Genomic DNA, 22,283 nt, shown 5'->3' on the forward strand with positions numbered 1-22,283 from the left:
GCTGCCATGTGGATGCTGGGAATTGAACCTGGGCCCTCTGGAAGAGCAGTCAGTGTTTTTAACCGCTGAGCAATCTGTCCAGTCCCCTCAAAATAAAATTTATAAAGAAAGGACTGGAGGGCCAGTGAGATGGCTCAGTGGTCCTTGCCACCAAGCCTGACAACACGGCTTAAGTCAAGGTGTTTGTGATTACAGGAGCGTAGGAGGAGAACCAAGTCTTGAAAGTTGTCCTTGACTTCCACAGTGTGTGGGGGCATCTGTGTTCTCACACACAGTGTAAATAAATAAGCAGTAATAAAGTTATTTTAAAGAAAGAGAAAGAGACAAAGAAAGGGCCGAGGATGCAACTCAGTGGTAGAGTGTCACAGCATTGCAGTGTGGTCGTGCCGTCGCGGGCTCGGAAGCCAGCAAGATAGCATAAAATAGGCCTTGAATTTTCTGCAAGGGGCTATTCTCATTGTCTCTGTTTTGTTGTTGTTGTTGTTGTTTAAGATTTATTTATTTATCATGTATACAATGTTCTGCCTACACGTGTCCCTGCAGGCCAGAAGTTCGCACCAGATCTCATTACAGATGGTTGTGAGTCACCATGTGGTTGCTGGGAATTGAACTCAGGACCTCTGGTAAAACAATCAGTGCTCTTAACTGTTGAGCCATCTCTCCAGCCCCCTCTCATTGTCTCTGTAATGGTCTGTACTGTCCCTTTAAGAGACAAACCAGCCCCCACCGCCCCCACCCCCACCCCTCAGCCCCCTCCAGCTTCCACAGAGGCAAGCGGATTTTCCATCCACTTCCAGTTTGAGCTCCTTTCTGGAGAGGCAGCATCTGCCTCTCTCCCTTCTCCTCCCCATCGGGTTCTCTCTCAATCTCTCTCTGCCTCTCCTCCTCATCCCCCTTCCCCCCTCCCCTTTTCCCTTCCCTTCCATAACCCACCAAATAAATATCTAACATCTCTCTGCCTGGAGTGCCTGTCCGTCTCCGTCTCTCGCCTGCCACAGCTCCTCATGGGACTGGCTGACCCGCCGAGGTTTCTCACCCACTGTGCCGCTCTCTGTCTGGGACCCTCTGCCCTTCATGGCCTGCTGCCGTCACTCGGGGACCTGCAGTGTTTTATTTTTGACATTACAGTCTCAATCACTTTTTAACAAGTTTGTCTGTTCTGTGTTTCTGTGTGGGTCTCTCTTACATAGCCCTGGACTGCCTGGAACTCAGTATGTAAACTAGGCTGGCCCTGAATTCATGAAAGAGCTTCCTGCCTCCCCCTCCCGAGTGTTGGGATTACTAACATGAACCGCCAAGACCCCTAAAAAAGAAAACCATTGCCCCTTCCCCACCACTGGATAGGGGTCCACCGCTCCTATCCAAGTGGAATGACGACTCCCACAGCTGAGGGGAGAGCAAGGATCCATCCCAATGGTGGTTGAAAATCAAGTTGAGCTCCCTGTGTGTGACTGGAGAATTGCTCACAGGTCAGCAGCCCCACAAATTGCGCCAGGGAGATTCTGGTTAAAGTGCTCTAGGAACTCCCCAGGGCTTTCTCTCAAGAAGACACAGCTCAGTGCTGGAGGGGTAGTGCCGTGGTTAAGACAGCTTGCTGCTCTTTCAGAGGACCAGAGTTCAGGAAACGGCACCCACTTCTGGTGGTTCACGTGACCTGTAACTCAGGGTCGAGGGGATCCGAAGTTTCTGGACTCCTTAGGCGCCTGCATACAGAGGAGCGTACCTCCAATAGATGCACAATTAAAAGTAAGACTTTCAGCCAGGTGGTTGGGGCAGCGGCGGCGGTGGCGCACGCCTTTAATCCCAGCACTCGGGAGGCAGAGGCAGGCGGATCTCTGCGAGTTCGAGGAAACCCAGTCTCAACCTTCCTCCTCCCACTGGAAAATAAAAAGACCATTCAAAAGGGTAAAAGAATACCCTTCTCCCTCGGGTTTCACGGGACTGAGGGAGGCAATGGGGCCCCTTTCTCTCCCTTCTGCTGAGTGGCTAAGGAGGATCTTTGGTTCCTGCTCACACTCCGTCTCCCCCTCCACACGCTAAGATAATGGCTACCAAGCAGGGGCACTGAATATGAATTACTTTAAAAAAATGTTTTTTTTTTTTTAATGAGCGGGGTAAAGTTTGATTAAGACTTCCTGCTGAAAAGTGAAACTCAAAAATCTTAACATCTATTTTCTGCGGTTTAGTAAATATATGTGCTAATCCCTAAAGAATGAGTCTATTAGGTTTTTAGTATACGTTTTAGTTTTCAGCTCTCGGTATTGGCCTTTATGAGTGCTATGTGGATATTTATCAAGCTATGTCTCCAGCATCAGTCAGTATTTCCTGAGAAAATTATGTCCCATGACATCTTCTACATTGCTTAGGCTTGTGAAACTGTCACCAGAGAGGCAAACTTCCACCAGGCCTCTCAGCCCTCGGGAGACTGAACCAGGAGAATTGTGAGTGTGTAGCTCATGGTGAGTTCTGGGATAGCCTGGGCTACAGTAAGCTCCTGCTTCTGCCTCTGAAAACAAAGTTGTTCATGTATCCGTTTTACCAAATGCTTAAGATTTTATCCATTTTAAGCCTCTTTATGGTTGGATTTCCTTCATTTCCCTTCGTAAGCGTGGTCGTCTTTTCCAATGCCCTGCTTGTTCGTCATCAGAGTTCATATGATATTTATGAACTGAGTTGTTAGGACAACAAGTGACCCTCCTGTAGAGACCCAGTCCCAGGAGGAGGGGGTGGAGTGATGGCAGCCGAGGGCTGATGGCTTTTGGTGTTGTTGTTTTGGTTTTGAATTTTTATTATTTTAATTTTTAATTGTTTTTCTTTCTTTTAAAAATGTACTTATTTATTTTACAATCAAACCATCGTTTCCCCTCCTTCTTCTCCTTCCAGCCACTTCTCTCTGCTAATGTTTTAATAGGGAAATATTTTATAAGTAATTTGCTCATAAACAAATGTTTTTGTTTTATTTGTTTGTTTGCTTATTTTCTGAGACAGGGTCTGGTACAACCCAGGCTGGTCTCCAACTCACTATGCAGCTAGAACTGTCAAACTCTTGATCCTCCCAAGTCCTGGGATTACAGGCCAGGCACCATTATCCATGGATATATTCAACTTCCTTCCTTCAAGGGGTTGGGTAGTAAACGCTTGAATAATTATGAATATTCATATGTTTATGTCATGTGTCCTTATAGACACACCCTGAAAAGCTAAGTGTACCCTACAAAGTGTAAACTACTAATACAAACTACTGTACCTGGCATTGGAGACGGGGGAACTGTCTTGCACCTGAAGCGGGCACATGAACCAAGTTTTAGTTTCCAAGCTCCAGTCAGTACCAGGCAGTTTCGTGGCCATTTCAGCATTTCAGCCTGTGTCCCCAGACGGGGACTCTACTCTTTTTAGGTACAGTCATGCTAATGATATCCACTCAGCCAGGGCTCCGGTCCAGGCCCCGTCTCAGCACCACGGCAGCCCTACCGTGTGTCACACAAGATACCATCTATGTTTTGTAACTCGGTTCATGTGTGCAGGCAGCATTGCCAAGTACCTGTTGCAATCCCCGGCAGCGCTCCGTGACAGGTCTCCACACGCAGAGAGTGCAGCCTGAGCGAGCATTCCTGTGCCTCTGGAGAGAAGGGAGGTGAGATTTCCAGCCCGAACATTCAGAGGCCCAGAGCCGGTGGGGACTCCTCTTCTGACTGGGAAACAAAAAGAGAGATGCATCTTACCTACACCAGCCTGGCTCTAGCTAGCTCTCTGTCCCAACCTCTCTACACTTGAGTGCCCAGAACTTCCAGGGTCACTCAGTTTTCAGTGTTAGAGACCAAATCCATGACTCCTCTGGTTTGGAAGGCTTCTGGTCTCCAAGCTTATGTCTTCCATCCTGTCTTTATTTTATTTTGATTCAAACTATTCAAGAATTTTTTGTGTTTGTTTGTTTGTTTGTTTTTGCCTCAAGAGAAAGTCTCCCTTTCCGAAGCTCCAACCAGCTGATGTCAGTTTGGTCACTGTGGGACAACTTACTAAGCAGGCAGCGTCCCTCTCTTTCTAGAGCCCGGGTCCTCCCCCAGTCTGTGTGTGAGAGAAGTCACCTGCAGAATGTTGGCTCATCTTAATCACTTCTCAGCAGGCTGGAAACCTAGCAGGGAAGGTTTTCCTGGACCTGAGCATCAATCAGCAAAGTAAATCAGGGCCAATTAAATAAAGGTTAAACACAGGCCAAGAAAGAAATCACTTGGAAAAAGTACTTACATAATCCTCCCCGAGGGAGGCTGTTCCCCCAGATACCTGTGTACGCTGAGGTCCCTAAACCTACAAGAAGAGCACCCTACTATGGGGTGTCACCAGTTGGTGGTCCCAGTCCCTGCAGAGCCCATATGCCTCCTGGCAGAGTGTCTGACAGCTGTCCCATTGGGGAAGCAAGGTTCCTTAACCCTGGGGACTGAGTCTCTGTAGTTCCCATACATCACAGCCTCTCTCGGGAATGGGAATAGAAGTCAGATGTGGTAGGAGAGGCCCGCTCCTCAGCAACACAGGAGGACAGTGCCCAGAGGGAAGAGGCAATCTGTCTTCCCTTCTGTCCGTTTGCCTTCCTTCCTTCCTTCCTTCCTTCCTTCCTTCCTTCCTTCCTTCCTTCCTTCTTTCTTTTTTATTGAAAGGGGCATCTGAGCTTGGGCCATTCAGGTCCTTTCTTTTTTGGCTGTTTTTTTTCCTCATTTATTGGAGGAAAAAAATCAGCTTAAGACAACAACATGAAGGAAGGCATAGCCAGGCATGGCAGCTCACTCCTGTGATCTCAGCACCAGAGAGGCTATAGCAGGAGGATTGCCACAAGCCTGAGGCCAACCTCGGCTTCAGAGTGAGACCCCATCTCAGATGGCACGCCCCTTTCTTGCGAGGGGATGGAGTCCTGCTGGGATACTCCTGTGGGTCCACAGCATCAGTCACTTCTGAAGTCACTGGTCCATCCTCTGAGCCTGTTTAAACTCCCCAGGTTCCTCAAGTGCTGGGGAGGGACCAGAAGATCTTAGAGTAAGAAAACTGGCGATCCACAGAGGGTTCTCTGCAAAGGTCAGGGGTAGACTACTTTCCTGGTGCAGCCTAAGTCCTGGGTTCTAACCCAGCACCAGTTGGTGAGGAGGAACAGAGATGACGGTGTTCAGAGGTTCTATGTTTGTAACAATAAGATAGGGTGCCGCCTTCCCCTCCTCCTCTCCCTCTACCACTTCCTTTTCTTTTTATCTTGAAATACTTGGTATGGAACCCACAGCCTCAAGTGTGCTAAGCAAATATTCTGCCATTGAGTTATATCCTAGCCCCCAAATAACAGATGAAGGTTTCGTTTGTCTGTTTTGAAGTCCTACTATAATAGCACACGGTAGCCTTGAACTTGCAACCCTCCTGCCTTGGCCTCCCAAATGCTGGGATTTCAGATACGCAGCACTGTTGGGTCCCAGAAGGAAGCTTTCTCTCTGGGGTTCACAACTCCCCCTAAAGCCTCCTAAGACTCAATGAGAGTTGTTGAGCCCAGGTGACAATGAACTTGAGGAGTCCAGATATAGACAGGCCCTTTGTTCAGATGTGAAGGTCTTTGATCTGGGGTGGGCCCTGGAGGATCTGTATTGTCCTTGTCCTCCTCAGAGGTCTTGACAGTGGACCACACGTGGAACCCCTGGGTTAGATGGGTAGCAGGCCTTTTATGTTGGGCCTCTACAGACTATTACAGACTATTCTCAACTTAGACTCAGTTTTCAAACTGCTTACATCCTGGTGTATATGCCTAGAACGCTGAGCTGACATTCAGTCATTTGGCAAGTAACCGTGAAGGGTGCTGTGTTAGACCCCCCGACTCCACCCAGCCCTGTCCTTCCCACTATCCTCTCCTCCACTGGGTTTCAGAGTGTCAAGACAGCCAAGCTCAAGGCTGGTCGTCTCTTCCACACGAGTTCCCCCATCTGGGCTAGGCAGGGTCTCTGTCAACTTGACACAGGCTAGAGTAATTTTGGAAGAAGGGATCTCAGCTGGGGGAAATGCCCTCAGCAGGCTGGCCTGTGGGCAAGCCTTTGGCCCATTTTCTTGGTTGATGATTGATGTGGGTGGGTTGATGATTGATGTGGGTGGGACCCCTTCCACAAGGGGAGGGGCCACCTCTGGGCTGGTGGTCCCAGATGATACAAGAAAACAGGCTGAATAAGCCATAAAGAGGAAGCCAGTAAGCAGCCTTCATTCCTCCACGACCTCTCTGCCAGTTCCCGCCCCACTCGAGTTCCTGCCCTGACTTCCTTCGATGATGGACTGGGGTATGGAGGTGGAAATGAAACAACCGTTTCTTCCCCAGGCTGCTTATGGTCACGGTGTTTATCACAGCGATGGGAAGCCTCACTGAGACACCGATCTGTCCGTTCCCAGACACGCGTTCCGCCTGACTTGCCGTTACACCCAGTTCTTTGCCCAAACCTCTGGCCAACAGTTAGCACTCAGGGTGGGTTTGGCTGTTAAATATCCACTCATCAAACATTTTCACAGTGCTTTCTACTTGCCAGGCTTTGGCTGTTGACCCCAGGGCTTTGAAGAAAGCAAGGCAAGTGAGGAGTCCAAGGTACAAAATTTAAGGAGACTTGCTGGCGATGCCAGGGCGGGGGGGCCAGCCCGCGGGGCCTCCCCGACTTCGGTACCCCAGGCATTTGTAGGATGTCTGCATCATCGATTCGTGCAAGATCTTCCTTCCCATCTAGGCTGCGCAGTCTTACTTGATTCTGTCTCTTCCTCCTCTTCCAGACCCACATCTGCACGCATACTGCCTAGTCCCATGTTTTCCATAAACTTGCCCCTGCCCAGCTGCCTGGGAATCCTTGGGGGCACCTGTTTTAAATGCCGCTTCCCTAGTCCCCTCAGTGAGTCTGCTTCTCAGAAGATGGAACTCAACTGCAGAGAGCGCTGATGAAACTTGGGGAGGGGGTGCAGCAGGACCACCAGCTCTCAGCTGACCTTGACCAATGCTAGAAGGAGGTGGGTGGAGCACAGGCGGGGCTGCCCGCGGAGGCGCGTGCTCCCCTCTGTAGAAAACTGTCCATCAGCATGGCCTTGAATCTTAGCTGAGCCTCTCGCTGTGCCTTCTGGGCTCTTCCTCAACCTCCTCGAACTCTTCCCACATCTCCTGCACTGTTTGCCCAAGGAGCTGAGGGTGCCGCCACCCGTCAACAGCCTTGCAGCAGGGTGCAGCTCTCTGTGGAGTGAGTGGGCAGGTGGGTGTGTCTGTGAGCAGCAGGAGGGGGGGCAAATGAGGCCGGTGGGAGGGTCATCTTGACCTCCAAGGCAGGTACCTGTCATTTTCACTTGCTCCACATGGTATCCCACATAGATGCCCACATACTTTGGGGTGTCAGACACAAGCTGCTTAATGGTGATCTCTGGAATGGGACCAGTCAATTGTGTGAGTCACCTGCAAGCCTGGCTTGCAGGGTGGGGCATACCTCTGATTTCCCAACCCGTCATTCCCTTGGCCGTATGGGCGTGAGAGCCTGCTGGCTGGCCATCCACACCCAGCAGCTAGCTCACCAGAGGGCTTGCGAACTGGGTGCATGTCGACTTCCTTAGCTTGCTCTGAGAATCTGGAAAGGGCTGTGACAGCAAGACAGGACGGAAGAGGACATTTTGCTCAGAAGGCAATGTGGGGTAACCTCAGCAGCTGGGTCCTTGTCTTAGTGTACACACACACACACACACACACACACACACACACACACACACACCATACCCAAGTCTGTGAGTTCCCGGTTCATGGGCCTAGGACTGTCTGTGAGTTTGTTTGTTTGTTTCTCTGTCAAGTCAGGGTTCTCTGCCCCCACCAATGACAACTTAAATGTAAGGGTTGAGCCCTTCAGCTTGGCACAGTTGGAGCTGCTCCTCCCAGAGTGAAGAGGGGCCAGAAGGCGAACTCACACACCATGTGGAAATAAAGAGAAACTGGTGCTCGCCCTCTCTGAAGCTGATCCAGGTCAGCTAGGAGACAGACCCAGAGGGTCATCAGGCTGCAACTTGTCCATCTCTTATTATTGGTGCCTCCAGCTCTTCCTAAGTGCTCATTTGAGGACTCTTGAGCCTCAGGCCCACTCCCAGATGGTATTTCCACCTACACTGGGCCCAGCTTCTCAGTACCGCCCCTCAGCATCCCTTAAAGATGAAGGTGTGCTCAGATAGTCAGCCATACTGCCTGCCTGCTGGCTCCTTCTCCAACCCTGCCCTCACCACCCATCCTCCACCAACTGAATAAAATCCCATTCCTGTGAGAACTCAGGAGGGCTCTACTCTGAACCGTGACTGACCAGGCGAGACGTGTCCCCCCATTTCCTAACACAGCAACTCGTAGGAGCTCACTTTCCATCTGGATCCAAAGGAATGGTCACAGGGTATCAGGAAGAGTGAAAACCACAGGGTGGTGAACAGGCTACCGAGTCAATTTTACCTTCAACAATTACAGGAAAATGGAAAAAACACAATCAAGGTAATTTACGCCTGTAATCCCAGGCTGAGGCAGGAGGATTGCCATGAGTTTAGGTCAGTCTGGGCTCTAGGCTATACTGTGAGTTTCAAGCAAGCTTGAACTACAGAGGAAGCATACAAAACAAAAATCCAAACAAGCAAAAATCTTAAAGAAAGAAAGGGATGCAGAGGAAGGCAGGAGAGAGAAAAGAAACCATGATTCCCTAAATTCTCAGATGGCAGATTCCACAGTGTGGGCAAAAGCAATAAAAGCACCTTCTCCACCTGTCTCTTCCTGCCTTTCCTGTAGGCTGGGTCCTGCACATTCACAACCCGCCCAGCTGTCAATGGCAGCCTTAGGTAGAGATGCTTCTTACCTAGTAACTCAACTTTCTCACTTAGGTACCCAGTCTTTAGCTTCCTCTCAGTGTGTGCAAGCACAGACCAGCTGTAAGGCAAACCCATCAAAGCGCTGCAGGGAGGGACCCCGAATTCTTTGGCTCTGTGTGCAATGCTTTCCTGCTCCAGGGCCATGGGCAGCCATGCTTCCTGCCCACCGTGTGAACAGGCACCCCTTTGCTGCCATTGCTGTAGCGTTACCACGCATGCTATATCTCTGCCCACTAGACAGAGTGCACATTTAGAACGGTGTCCCTGACCTGGCCACCTTTGGATCCCTGGTGGCCAGCACTGCACCTGGCACAGGGAAGTGCGCGGTAAATATTTGTGAAATTGACCGAAGGAGCCATGCAGAGGTCACGTCTGGTTTGGAAGGATTTAGAACTCTTGATTGTATTTCTGTCTCTGTATGAGTGCGCACGCGCACACATGAGAGAGAGAGTGAGACAAACAGAGAGAGAGAGAGAGAGAGAGAGAGAGAGAGAGAGAGAGAGAGAGAGAGAGAGAGATTGGATGCCAGGGACCACCCAGGATCTGCTTGGTCTGCGGTATCCCGATGTGTGGTGACAGTCATCTGGCCACAGACCATGTTAAGGTTGATGAACATGGAACACCAGAGTGTCCCTCTCTTTCCCACAAACTGTCTCAAGCCCAGAGAGTCACTGTCCACGAAGAGGGTTGTCATACCACATACAGTCTCAGTCCTCCTTGAGGTAGCTCCTGAGAGCCATCCTCCTGTCCCAGGCCCACTGAAGCATAGCTAGTATTTGAATTGATGAGGAAGTCCTTACCAAAGAAAACCAATACTTGCAGTGGAAAATGACATGTAAATCCTTGGTACCATGGCGTGAATCTTGAGAAGCAACAATTACACACATACACTACACCCCAATTCACTGGAAAAATAAACCAACTTAAAAAAAAAAGAGCCCCCAATTCCGGATGGAGGTTGTAGAAGTCATTATCCCTAGAGACTGCCTGCACCCTCTCCAGGGCAGTTAGGAGGCTCCCCATCCTGCATCTCCTGACCCGCGGCCCTCTGCGGTGGCAACGGAACCCCTGGCATGCTGTCAGGTTAGGCCGTGATGCAACGGACATGGGTGACCAGAGGCAGCCGCGAAACTCTCCGCTCCGCTTCTGCCGTTTACAAACCATGTGACTAGGGACAAGCCAACACTTTTGAGCCCCTGTTTCCTCATCTGTAAAAAGAGTTTGGGGGAGTCATTGCTCGTTGTATGTGCACCTCCTGTGGGGACACTGGGGACAAGACATCAAATCGGATCACGTGAAAGCCCTTTAGGTGAGGGAGGGAAGATTTGCCCCGACCTGAGAAGCAGCCGCCGTTCCTCTCTGAGGGTGTTTGTGGTTACGCGTGGTGACACAGACATGGAGGACCGGCAGGCTCCAGCTTGTCTCCCGTCTTCTCCACGACACCTCCAGCTCCTCTGATTAATGAAACCACAGCAGCCCCAGGCCCACCTTCAGACTCCATGTGGCTCTCTGCGGTGGGAAGTCACATAGGTCAGAGACCCTCCAGGGTATTCTCCTGGCTTCTCACAACACGTTAACCTACACTGTAACAGTGGGGTGTGGAGAGAAATGCTGGCTGAATGAATAGGTGTGAAAACAGCCTTCTTACTCTCCTGGGTGTGGGAGGGACTGAAGTCAGCCAGGGGACACTGACAGAGCTTCAAATGCCAGAGAGAGTCTGGGGCTCAGCCGACATCCAGTTATGGGCACTCTGCAGCTGCTGCTTGGGTCTTGCTCAGCCTCTGACCCCTTTAAACGGCTCGGGAAAGCACTTCAAGTATTTATGGGAGGCTGGAGTGTAGTGCAGTGGTACAGAACATATTTAGTAGTCTCAGGGACCCCGGTTCAAATCCCGGCACCTCTCCAATAAAGAAAGAAGAAAGCCTTATGACGGGAAGACGGGGCGTGGCTCCTGCCGTTGCTCTAGCACCGAGCACGCTCTCAGTGGTCTCACGGAACCACAGAGGTCTTCAGTTGGCACCGCACAAGTCTGGGTTGGAGGCAGCCTTGGAAAACGGGGAAGTCCAAAAACCAAGACTTGACAGGACACCCTTTGAAAAGAGAGGGGATCTGTGCTCAGTTGACTGTCAATTACGTGGGTCACTCATAATTGAGCTGGTCCCCGGCGCTCTGGGGAGCCATGGTGTCCTTGCCTGGGTGCTGGCCTCTGTCCCACTTCACCTAACTGATTCTTACTCATCCTTCAAGTCCTAACCCAGCTGCCATCCTTTCCGGATTCTCTGAGTCACCGTGCTGCATGGTGAGGCAGGGCTCCACCTTCGCACACACGTGACAGCGGTTCTAGAGTGAGCGTGGTTTTGTTTCACAGAGGGACATCGGGCGGGGTCTGGAGACATTTTTAACTGATGCGGCAGTGGGGTGGTCCAGACGTGCCACCGGGTGGTAGACAGAGGCCAGACATCCCAGATCACAGCCCAGCTACCCACACCAAGGAATTACCTGACCCCAAATGTCCACACTGCTGCGGTGGTGGTAAGAGATCATCTCTCTGGGTCTCACTGAGACCCACGCTCGTCCTGAGCAGTGGACTTGTTTGTTCAGCCTTTAGTCTCCAACACTGTACACGCAGCTGAGAGCATGTGTCCCTCTCTCGGATCTACTCATCTAAAGAGTCTCACCCGCTCAGTCAAGTATCGCGAGGTGCATCGTGAGCTCAGATGAGCACAGCCTTAGAGCCGCAAAGAGGAAAAGGTCATGAAGAAACCTAATTATTCACAAAACAGATAGAAAAGAAGGCCACAGTGGAGGATAGCTGAAGGCTTTGGGGGACTGGGAAAACACTAGTTTTGTGCAGTTAACCCCTAAATGTGGCTCAGCCGCTTTGGCCTGGGTTGGGGGGTGGAGATCAGATGTCACAGAAGAGAGGAGTCCCCCCTTATACCTCCACCCCGGCCACAGTTCCTGCAAGACAACCTTGTGTCTCTAAGCCAGAGTCATTTTTTGTCGAGGGATACTTAGGTAAGCGGGCTACGTGGTGACAGTACTAATAATGTAACTGTTCTTCAGTTCTGGAGACTCTAAAAAGAGCTGTGTTCTACAGGCAGAAACTAGACATGCTTTCTTGAGGATGATAGGTGTAAGGTCCCCTCAAACCAACAGGGACCACAGCTTCCGGAAGCTGTCGGGAGTTCAAGGCTGGTGGCCACCTGTGTGGTCACGTGCCCCTGGCGTGTAGGGCAGTCTCACACTTACCCACCCACGAGCCACGGTCACTTACTCCCCTCCTGTTCTGGGCAGGGGAGAATAAACATTTCAAAGCTGGACTTAGAACTTGGCCAGGCCTTGCTTTGAATCATGTGAAAGCCAGAATAATCAAAAAAAAAAAAAAAAAAAGAACTGCTTTCGAAGGGTCAGACGTGGGAGAGTCTGGTAAGAGGTCTGGCCAAGAGGCCGTCTACCCTCGCGGAAGAATGGCTGCCAGTGTGGATGTCTCCGGCGGGGTCAGCAGCGCCCGCCCCCACCCCACACTGCCCCGTGCAGGTCTGGGCAGAGAAAGATGAGCACAGGTGGGTCACAGAGGTCCAGCTGGGCCTGTTATCCTAGGCTATGGTGACCCACACAGTGACAACGGACGCAAGGAGCAGGGAAGTGTGGGATCCACCATGCTCCTCTCTAGGGGATCCCCAGGCACACAGGCAGCTCCTGTCCTCCCACAAGAGGCAGTGACCCCTCAGGAACATCTGTGTGAGTGAATGGCACCGAGTGCCTGTCTGTTGTCAGAGCTGTGGACTAAACGGTTGCCCTAAAATTCTGGATGCCAGCTTTAAGTGGTAAGGGTTGCTTTTAGTAAAAGAAGAATTCAGGATATCCCTTCCTTGGAGACCCTCCCACTCTCTAGAGTTCTTTTCTCACAACGCCTTAATAATGTGCTCTACTTTCGAGAAAGAAGCCACAGATGTAAAGTCTTTTTGTTATTTCATAACGGCATACATATCCTTATTAATATTGTCCTGTGGGAGGAAAGCGGTGGGAATTTGGCTGTTAGACTCTGACTATCTGGCATTTACCTAAAAGTGGGGTGACAGTGGGGCGTCCACCATTTCGCCAGGAGATGGGTCACTGGGTCTCTGCAGTTACACAGCTTCCTACGGTTTAAGGGCAGGGGTGACGGTAAGGAAACATGGCTTTTCGCGTGATAGGCGAGTGACTGTAAAGGACCCCACCCACCCAAGCCCCAGAGCTGGACACTGTGAATTTGCTGTGCTTCAGATTCTAATCTGGGCATATTTTGTTATGTTTTAACAAATAAAGCTTGCCTAGAGATCAGAGTGCAGAGCTAAGCCACTAGAGGCCAGGCAGAGGTGGCACACACCTTTAATTCCAGGATTTGAGAGGCTTGGGGGATCTCAGTTAGTTCAAGGCCCACTCTGGGCTACACAAGATCGGAGCTGTCTAAAAAGAAACAGCTCATACAAGGTGATCACAGCGCTTGGGATCTCACGCCTTTAAATTCAACTCTGGGGAGGCAGAGACAGGAGTGATATTTCTGGGTGGAGAGAGGAATATAAGGCAGGAGGAGACAGGAGCTCAGGGCAATCTGGGGTTTGGTAGAGACGATGGAGTCTGGGGATGCAGTCTGAGGACAGGATGGCCCCCTTGGTTTGAGCATTGGTAGAGGTAAAAGAACTCTCTAGTGGCTGGCCGCAATGCTTCTCTGATCTTCAGCATTAACCCCTATCTCTGCCTCTGGGTTTTTATTATTAACACCAATTAGAATTCGTGCTACAGCCTACAGGGCATGGGGGCTCACAGCTGTAATCCCAACTGTGGTGGTTTGAAAAAAAAATGACCACCAAAGGGAGCAGCACTATTAGGAGACCTGGCTTTGTTGGAATGGGTGTGGCCTTGTTGGAGGTGTATCACTGTGGGGGTGGGCTTTGAGGTACATCCAATGACACAGGCGGTTCTTGTTGCCTTTGGATTGAGATGTAGAACTCTCAACTCCTTCTCAAGCACCATGTCTAGCTGTATGTTGCCCTGTCCCACCATGACGATAAAAGACTAAACCTCTAAGCTCTAAGTCGGCCCCAATTAAATGTTTTTCTTTGTACGAATTGCCCAGGTCATGGCGTCTTTTCACAGCAATAGAAACCAACTCTTGAGAATGAGGCAGGAGAATGGCCGTGAGTTTGAGGCTAGCCTGAGCCACAGAGTACATTCTAGGCCAATCTGGGCAACAGAGTAAGACACTGTCTCAAAAGAACAGAACAGGAGACTGGAGAGATGGTTCCGTGGTTAAGAGCACTGACTGTTCTTACAGAGGAACCCAGGTTGGTCCCCAGTACCTACTTGTTAGCTCACAACAACCTGTAACGCCAGTTTCAGGGAACCCCATGCTTCCCTCTGAGAGCCCTGCACACACAAGGCATAAAACATACAGCCAGGTAGACACTAATGCACACGAACCAAACAAATCAACATGAAGAAAAATGTACAAGAATAGAACACAGCGGCAAAAGTGGATTCCAGTGTGGTACCATGACCGCGTAGCTGCTGAGTGAGTCAGCTCCACGCACTCCCAGTCTTCCTGTGAGGGTGCTGTTTCTGATCTGGGCACTACCAGTTTGTGATGAGGAGCTTAACGTATATAAAATGGAATTAAATCATTAATAAGAAAATGTCATTTTTATTGACGCTTTTCATATAATATATTCTGATCACAATCCCCCCAACCCCTCCCGAATCCTTCCCACCTCACCACCCAGCTCCATCCTCTCTCTTCTCTAGAATGGCAAACTTCATTTAAGTTGTATCTTTCTTTGGTGCAACTATGATGGCTCTTAACTCAATTGGAGGTTCAGTTCTCAGCAGTTTATATAAAGCTGCAGTGTCTTCAGGGCAGGGACTCTACTGAAGGCTATGACACTGTTGAATGACTATATACCCAGCATTATTTCTAGCGGTCATATGTGTATGCACATATATACATATATGTATATGTATGTGTGTATGTAAGTGTTAATAGCCAGGTGTGGTGGTACATGCCTACTGTTGCATCCTTGCACTTGAGAAGCAGAAGGTGAGAAGTTCAAAACCACCCTACGTTCCATAGCAAGTGTGAGCAGAGCCTGGACTACATGAGACCCTGGTGAAGAAAATGTAAAGCAAACCTCACTTCCCTGATTGTACAGGGGTTAACTTAAATATATGCGACCTAATATATATGGTTTTGGGTAAAAAAAAAACTAATGACATCTTCTCTAAGTCACAGGGGGAGAGGGGACAAGCAAGCAACAGCCACAAAACTAAACTGTTACAGAGAGGTATGGTGGCACGGCCTGTGGCCCCAGCCCTTGGAAGGATGAAGTAGGAAGATTATGATTTTTGAGACCCACTTGTGCTATAAAACAACCAGATAATAACAAATTTACAACAGCTTATATCTACTTAGGATGTGCCAGGAACCGAGCAGGGGAGCCAGCCCCCTGTAGTCTGCGAGCCATCACTTCCGCCCGGGCTCGTAGAACTATAATTGTATCAGCTTAATAATATGGAATGTCGATTTAGTAAAAAACAAACAATGACCACATTAAGATGGGGGAGGGACCAGGAGGAAGAATAAAGACAAAGTAAAATAATACATGTATAAAACTGCCACAGTGAAACCCAGTAGTTTGTGTGCTGACCTAAAAAGACAAAATTAACACAACAACACTGGTTATAGTTTCCTCAACTTTACGGTCCCCTCAGCACCATTGCTCCGAAGTCATCAGTTCCCACCACAGAGGAACTGGACGGGTTCTCCTTTTAAAGGACCTGGGTTTAAAGCTGCTTCTAATTTTATTGGCATTTGAGTTAATCATGTAAACTCCCCGAACCTGAGCTTCCTAATTCATAAACTAGGAAAAAATGCACGTGTGTGCAACACAACCTTCTCACATGCACACACTCTCACATACGCACATGTACACACACACACTCACATGTACACACTCACATGTGCACACACACACACACTCACATGTACATACTCACATGTGCACACATACATACACACTCACACAATTCTCACACACACTCACATGCACACACTCTCACATACGCACATGTACACACACATACACACATACTCACATGCACATACTCACATGTGCACACATAATACACACTCACACAATTCTCACACACACTCACATGCACACACACACACTCAGTCACATGTGCACACATACATACAGACACAATTCTCACACAGACTCGCATGCACACACACACTACACTCCCACAACCCAACAGTTGCAATGAGAATCTAGTATGATCATGGTGGCAATGTGTCAGAATTATTACATTGTGTTATGTATCAAACCTATGAATTATTTGATCAGAAAGATTTCAGAGGCCATTTGGTCCAAACAGCTATATTGTCAAGGCAGTAAGACACAAGACTAATTATTAAGGCTGGAGTTAGCTCCGTGGTGAAAGTTCCCTACACCTGAGGGCATAAAGAGACCAGAGGAGGATTCTGGGTGGGTATTCCACATTCCCTCCCAGGCTGTGCTGGGACTTGGGACCCCACGTCACAGCAAGGGTTCTTGCCCACTCAGCCACCTCTGCAGCCTCTCGAGTTGGTTCTTTCCTGTCTCATGCCGTTGCCACCGCTGCAAACAGAATGCAAGCGCTATTCTGCACAGGGACGACAGCACTGGGCTGTGAAATGGCCTCTTCGGGACTGACTCCCCGTCTCCCCCTACTCCATTCTTCCTACAGCTGTCACAGACATCCTTTCAAAAGCAAAACAAATCAGGAGAAGTTCTGGTCCTTTCTACACAAAAGCATGTCATGATTTCCGTGTTCAGCCATACGTGTGGTGTTCAACTTCTGGACAGACCCCGGAAATCTTAGAAGAAATTAAGACCTAAAAACAATAAAACATTGTCCACAGGACCTAATTTAATAAAACTGGGAGTCAGAAACGCCAACAGAGTGTGGACTGCCCAAGCTCTTGATGCTCTTATCATCAGAAGAGATTCAGAGCAACATCTGCAGATCGAGCCTTGCCCAGATCTGAATTTCAGACCACACAGGCTGGAGTGGGGGAGGGGACGGTGGTCAGCACTCCTGACCAGAGTTTACAATTTATAGCCATTGCGCCCTTCTGAGACGGATTCTTCGGACTCTTCAAGACCTCCTCAAGGTTTGTGCCACGCCTCCACCTGAAGAGGTGTCTGCTACGCAGGTGAGAGGCTTGCATCAGGCAGACTTACAGAATTTTCTGCCTCCTGAAAGGGTTTTAATTCTCAGGCTAGCTTTTCCCTTCCACGGCTTGTGAGTCATTTCTCTGTCGTTAGGCAGGGTGCCCAGCACCTAATGGCTCCCAATTCCTCTTCCTTTTCAGGAAGTACACATCTCGTCTGGGGCATATCCGTCAACTGGCTGAGCTTTTCCCAGAAGAGTTGGATTAGGAGCTGGATGGAGCAGAGCCTCCCTGTAAAACCCCAGGCCTCAGAATGGACATATGAGCAGCTGTAGCTCAGCTGACAGAGTGTTTTCCTAGCCTAGAGTTTACCAAGTCCTTGATTTGAGCCTCAGCTTCTACAAAGCAGGACAAGCAGCACATACCTGCAGTCCCGGCACAGGAGAAGCCAACAGGGAGGAAAGAACAGTAAGACCATGGCCCGGCCAGGTGGTTTAATTGTGAAGGGCACCTGACAACCGGAACTGGATCTCAGAACCTGTGTGTTGGAAAGAGAATCCCCTCCCTCAAATTGTCCTTGGGGCAACCAGCCTTTAGAGGCAGAGGCAGGCACATTTCCATGAGTTCAAGACCAGCCCTGTTCTACAGAGTAAGTTCTAGGACTGCCAGGGCTACACAGAGAAACTCTGTCTTGAAACCACAAACAACAAACAAACAAAAGCAAAAACAAAACAAAAGTTAAAACATTGTCTTCACCAAGTCCTGCAGCTGCTTCTAAGAGTCTCTGTCTAGGAGGGAACTCAGCAAAAAGCAGAGCCAGGACCTGAAATGGTCTGACTACAACCTTCATGCTGGACAAGAGAAACCAAATAATAGCTGGAGTCTAACACTTCCGTAAATAACGGAGAGTTTTCACTTGGGCGCGGACGGGGATGGCGGCACACACCTACAATCCCAACACTTGGGAAGTGGAGCAAAGGGATCAAGACCTATCTCATTGTGAATTCATAGCACAGTGGGTTCAGGGCCATCGGCTGATATAAGACCTTGTCTCAAAACAAAACAAAACAAAACAAAAAAACCCTCCAACCAACCCGAATTTTTGTATGCATTTAATTGCAAGAAATGAAACAGCTAGAATTCACTTAAGCAAGATGGAACTAGAAACAGCCATATTGTTGTTTTGTGGTGCAGAATTTGAGCAAGAAGTGAATTACCACATTTCAGAAGGCACAGAGGTTAGAAAAACTCTTGACTAGTCTGGCCCAGCTTGGTGACTTGGTCACCTGCTAGGATGAGGACAGCGCCTAAGCTGACAGGCATTGCTGCTGATCAGTGTGTGGGGTGGGGGTTGCTTCCAGAAAATAAGAGCCCATTGGAAGGGTGCAGTGGCTTCCAGGGTCGTCTGAGGTACCGTGGATCTCCTAAAAAGAATCAGAAGCTAGAGAATTGGCTCTGTTTGAAAAGCGCTTCCCATGGAATTGTGAAGACCAGAGTTCAAATCCTCAGAATCTGTGCAAAGGCAGACACAATGCAGCAGGGTCCTGTGCTGAGACAGGAGGAAGAGACAGATGGATTCCCCAGAGGCTTCTGCACTGGTCAGCCTGGCATACATGGCAGAGAACAACAAGAGAAAATATAGATATATTTGGTGTTTTTATACAGGGTCATTGTCATGGTTTAGATAAAATGTTGCAGGTCCCCGAGTGGCAGCAGTGGGCAATGGGTCCTGAGACGGGCCATGAAGGCAGCCGGATCCATGAGGGCCAGCCGCTTGGCAGGTGAGAGACAGAGATGGATAGGCACACCATGCAGAGGGAGGTTGGATATTTATTTAGTGGGCTATGGAAGGGAAGGGGAAAGGGGAGAAGGGAGAAGAGCAGAGAAAGAGGCAGAAAGAGAGAGAGAGAGAGAGAGAGAGAGAGAGAGAGAGAGAGAGAGAGGTTCATTATCATCATGGTCTCTCTCTTAGAAGGAAACTGTCACCCATAATCCCACTCATGCAATTCTGCAGCATTGGACTCTACGGCATGGGACGCTATGGCACGGGACTCTACAGCACGGGACTCTATGGCATGGGACTCTACAACTTGGGACTCTACAGCATGCCCAGGTCTTTACTGTGGTTGTTGCCATAAATATTTTAGACTGCTCAGTCTCCATAACTATGGTGTTTGGTAGCAACACATGAAGGCTGTGCTTTATATAAAAGGAACAGACTTGGCATCAGAAGTGAAGCTGATATTTTTGTGAGAAACACTGACGTATGAAAATCCATAAACCTGAAGCCATTAGCAAATTTCCAGTGAGTGGAAGTTTTTGCCCACTGTTTGTCGATAGGTGATTTCTGAGCCCCAAATGCCACCTGGCCGTGTTCTCCCTGCCTGCCTGCCTGTGGGATGGCAGCTCTGTCACTGGCAGGTGGGGTGTGCAGAGCACAGAAGGTACAGAGGACCAACAGGAAGGAGCTGGAGGCGATGCCTACAGCCTAGATGACTGATCAGTGGCTCTCAACCAGAGGCAGGTCCACCCACCTACCGAGCGGACATTTGGCAATGTCTGGAAATAGTAGTGTTTGCCACAGCTTGGGGTAGGGACGGGGTGTTGATGGCACCTAGCGAATATAGGCCAAGTAAACTGCTAAGCATCCTGGGACACACATGGAAGCATCTACAAAACACGCTTTCTCTGATGGTTTTTTTTTTTGAAGTAGTCAGTGACTGTTCTTAGTTAACTGGGAAGCACTTGAGTTTCTGATGTTCTTGGTTGGTTATTGTGATGGAAGAGTGGGGGCCAAGCTGAGGTAAAGGTTCCTGGGTATTTCCACAAAATTATCGTTCATTGATACTGATGCAACTGGAGTCCCTCTTGCAGTATGAGCATCTGTGCCATCCTGAGTCAGACAGCTGATCATCAGAGCAGCCCCCACCCCACCCCAGCGAGTCTATGATCATGTCACTGGCTACCGTTGGTTCTGGTGTGTGAGAGAACCACACACCAGCTGAGCAGAGAAAGCTAGACTGGTGCCAAGGAGGCTGCAAATGAGCCCTCCAACAGGCAGGGCTCGGGACCCAGGGGTTCGGCCTTGGAAGAAGAAAGAAGAGAAAGGGTGCCTGCTGCCGGCAGCATAGGAACTGTTCCTGTCACTGGGAATGCGTCTCCTTAACCCCTGGAAAGCTAACTGCAAAGCAAAGTGTCTTTCACCCTGAGCAGAGAAACCCCTTCTCTCACCCACCTCAGCTGTCTGGAGACCTCATGCCTTTTTTATGAAATCCCGGGTACTTTGAGTTCTCTGAGAGTAGGGTGCCCTCGGCTGTCAGAAGAGGGGGTTGGATCCCCTGGAAGTAGAGTTACAGAAGGTTGTGAGCCACCCTGAGGGTGCTGGGGATTAACCCAAGTCCTCTGCGAGAGCAACAAGGGCTCTTAACAGCTGAACCATCGCTCTAAGTCCTGAACTTCGAAGGCCACGTGTGTTGTTTTGAATTAGAACAGCTCTCAGAGCTCATATATTCAAACGCGTGGTCACCAGGAAGTGGTGCCATTAGGAGGTGTGGCCTTGTTGGAGGAAATGTGTCACTGGCGGTGGGCTTTTAGGTTTCTTAGGCCCAAGCTGGGCCCCATAGCTCTTTCTCTTCCTGCTGCCTGCTGATCCAGATGTGGAATTCTCAGCTCCTTCTCCAGCACCATGTCTGCCCGCATACCACCATGCTCCTGCCGTGACGGTAATGGACTAGAACCTCTGAAACTGTAAGCTAGCTTTCCCAATTAAACGTTTTCCTCATAAGAGTCTTGGTGTCTCTTCATAGCAGTAGAACAAAGGTTAACACTTGAATTAAAAATCCTCCATGTTTTTTCCATCCCCATGTCCTTCCAACTTCTTAATAGAAAAATAAAACCAAACCCCACAGTGTGTGAAGAACGCTGGTCGGTGCCACAGTAGCTGGTCTTGTCAAGGTTGAGCTGTTAATAGGAATAGCCAACCTCTGAACACTGAATTGAACAGAGATCTCATTAGATTATAGGACCTCAATACCATCATGCTCCATTCCTAAAACCATAAAGTACGCAATTTGCCATTCAATAAAAATAACATTTATGGCAGCCAAAGTGGTCCCACAGGTAAAGGCTCTTGTTGCCAACCAAGTCCACTGACTTGAGTTCAATACCCAGAACCCACGTAAGAGAAGGGAAAAACTTCCTGCAAGTTGTCCTCTGACCTCCCCACACGAGCCACGATGCTTCCACACCCATACACAGACACATGCACACACACAAATAACTAAACGTAGTAATATTTTTTTTTAACAATAGCACTAATGTGATATGTAGTCCTTTAATTCCATGTGTTTCCTTTGTGTTGGTTGTCTTGGCCCTCATATCTCTATGGTATCCTCACCTACAGAGTGGAAACAGGGCTCAAGGGGCTAAGAGATATGCCAAAGGCCACGTGATGAATGCGTGTTAAACACGGTGAATGCTAAATTGAGTCCTTGAACCCAAGTCCTCTGGTTTCAAGCTCCTTTTCGTCCACAGAATCCCCCTGCCTCTTCTGTGAGAGCAGAACAATGAACTTCACTTGGACCCGTGATGCCATTCCTAAAGGATCTCCAGCCTCTTGTCTTAGGGTTTCTGTTGCTGCGAAGAGATGCTATGACCATGGCAACTCTTATAAAGGAAAACATTTAATTGAAACTGACTTACAGTTCAGAGATTTAGTCCATTATCGTCACACACAGGAGCATGGTGGCATGCAGGCAGACACGGTGCTGGAGAAGGAGCTGAGAGTTCTACATCTTGATCTGCAGGCAGCAGGAAGAGAGAGTGAGCCCCTGAGCCTGGTTTGCACTTCTAAAACCTCAAAGCCACCCCAAGTGACACACTTCCTCCAACATAGCCACACCTGCTAATAGTACCCCTCCCTATGAGACTACGGGGGGGGGCTTTTATATTCAAAGTACCACACCTCTTAAACCCCCTTTTCAGCTGGAAAAAAGCCCCTGAATCCGTGTTGTGAGCCAGCGCCATGTTCTGGATAAGGACACCAGCACGTGGGCCTTTGCCCGGAGCCAGGTCTTCGGTTCCCATCAGCAGCATCCTCTACCCACCCCACTATTCATTCCACCATTTTTTTTTTGGCCCTACAGCCCCAGTGGGCACTAAAGCCCCGTCTCTTGCCTTATGGGACGCTGGCTGAGAAGATTGGTGACACCATCTGGCCCACAGA

At 49.3% G+C, this 22,283-nt stretch overlaps 1 long non-coding RNA gene across 1 annotated transcript; it reads right to left on the minus strand.

Annotated features, from left to right (window-relative positions):
- Nucleotides 1-956: 956 nt before the first annotated feature.
- On the minus strand, nt 957-21,859 carry LOC126513028 (uncharacterized). The gene is made up of 3 exons (XR_007595235.1): nt 21,761-21,859; nt 3,542-3,692; nt 957-1,100 (listed from the first exon to the last, which is right to left on the minus strand). It is a non-coding gene; the product is annotated as an uncharacterized lncRNA (long non-coding RNA).
- Between the last annotated feature and the right edge of the window lie 424 nt (nt 21,860-22,283).

This window comes from Alexandromys fortis, unplaced genomic scaffold (genome assembly GCF_014885135.2).
Source record: "Alexandromys fortis isolate MF-2015 unplaced genomic scaffold, M_Fortis_MF-2015_v1.1 scaffold_17, whole genome shotgun sequence".
Lineage (NCBI taxonomy): Eukaryota > Metazoa > Chordata > Mammalia > Rodentia > Cricetidae > Alexandromys > Alexandromys fortis.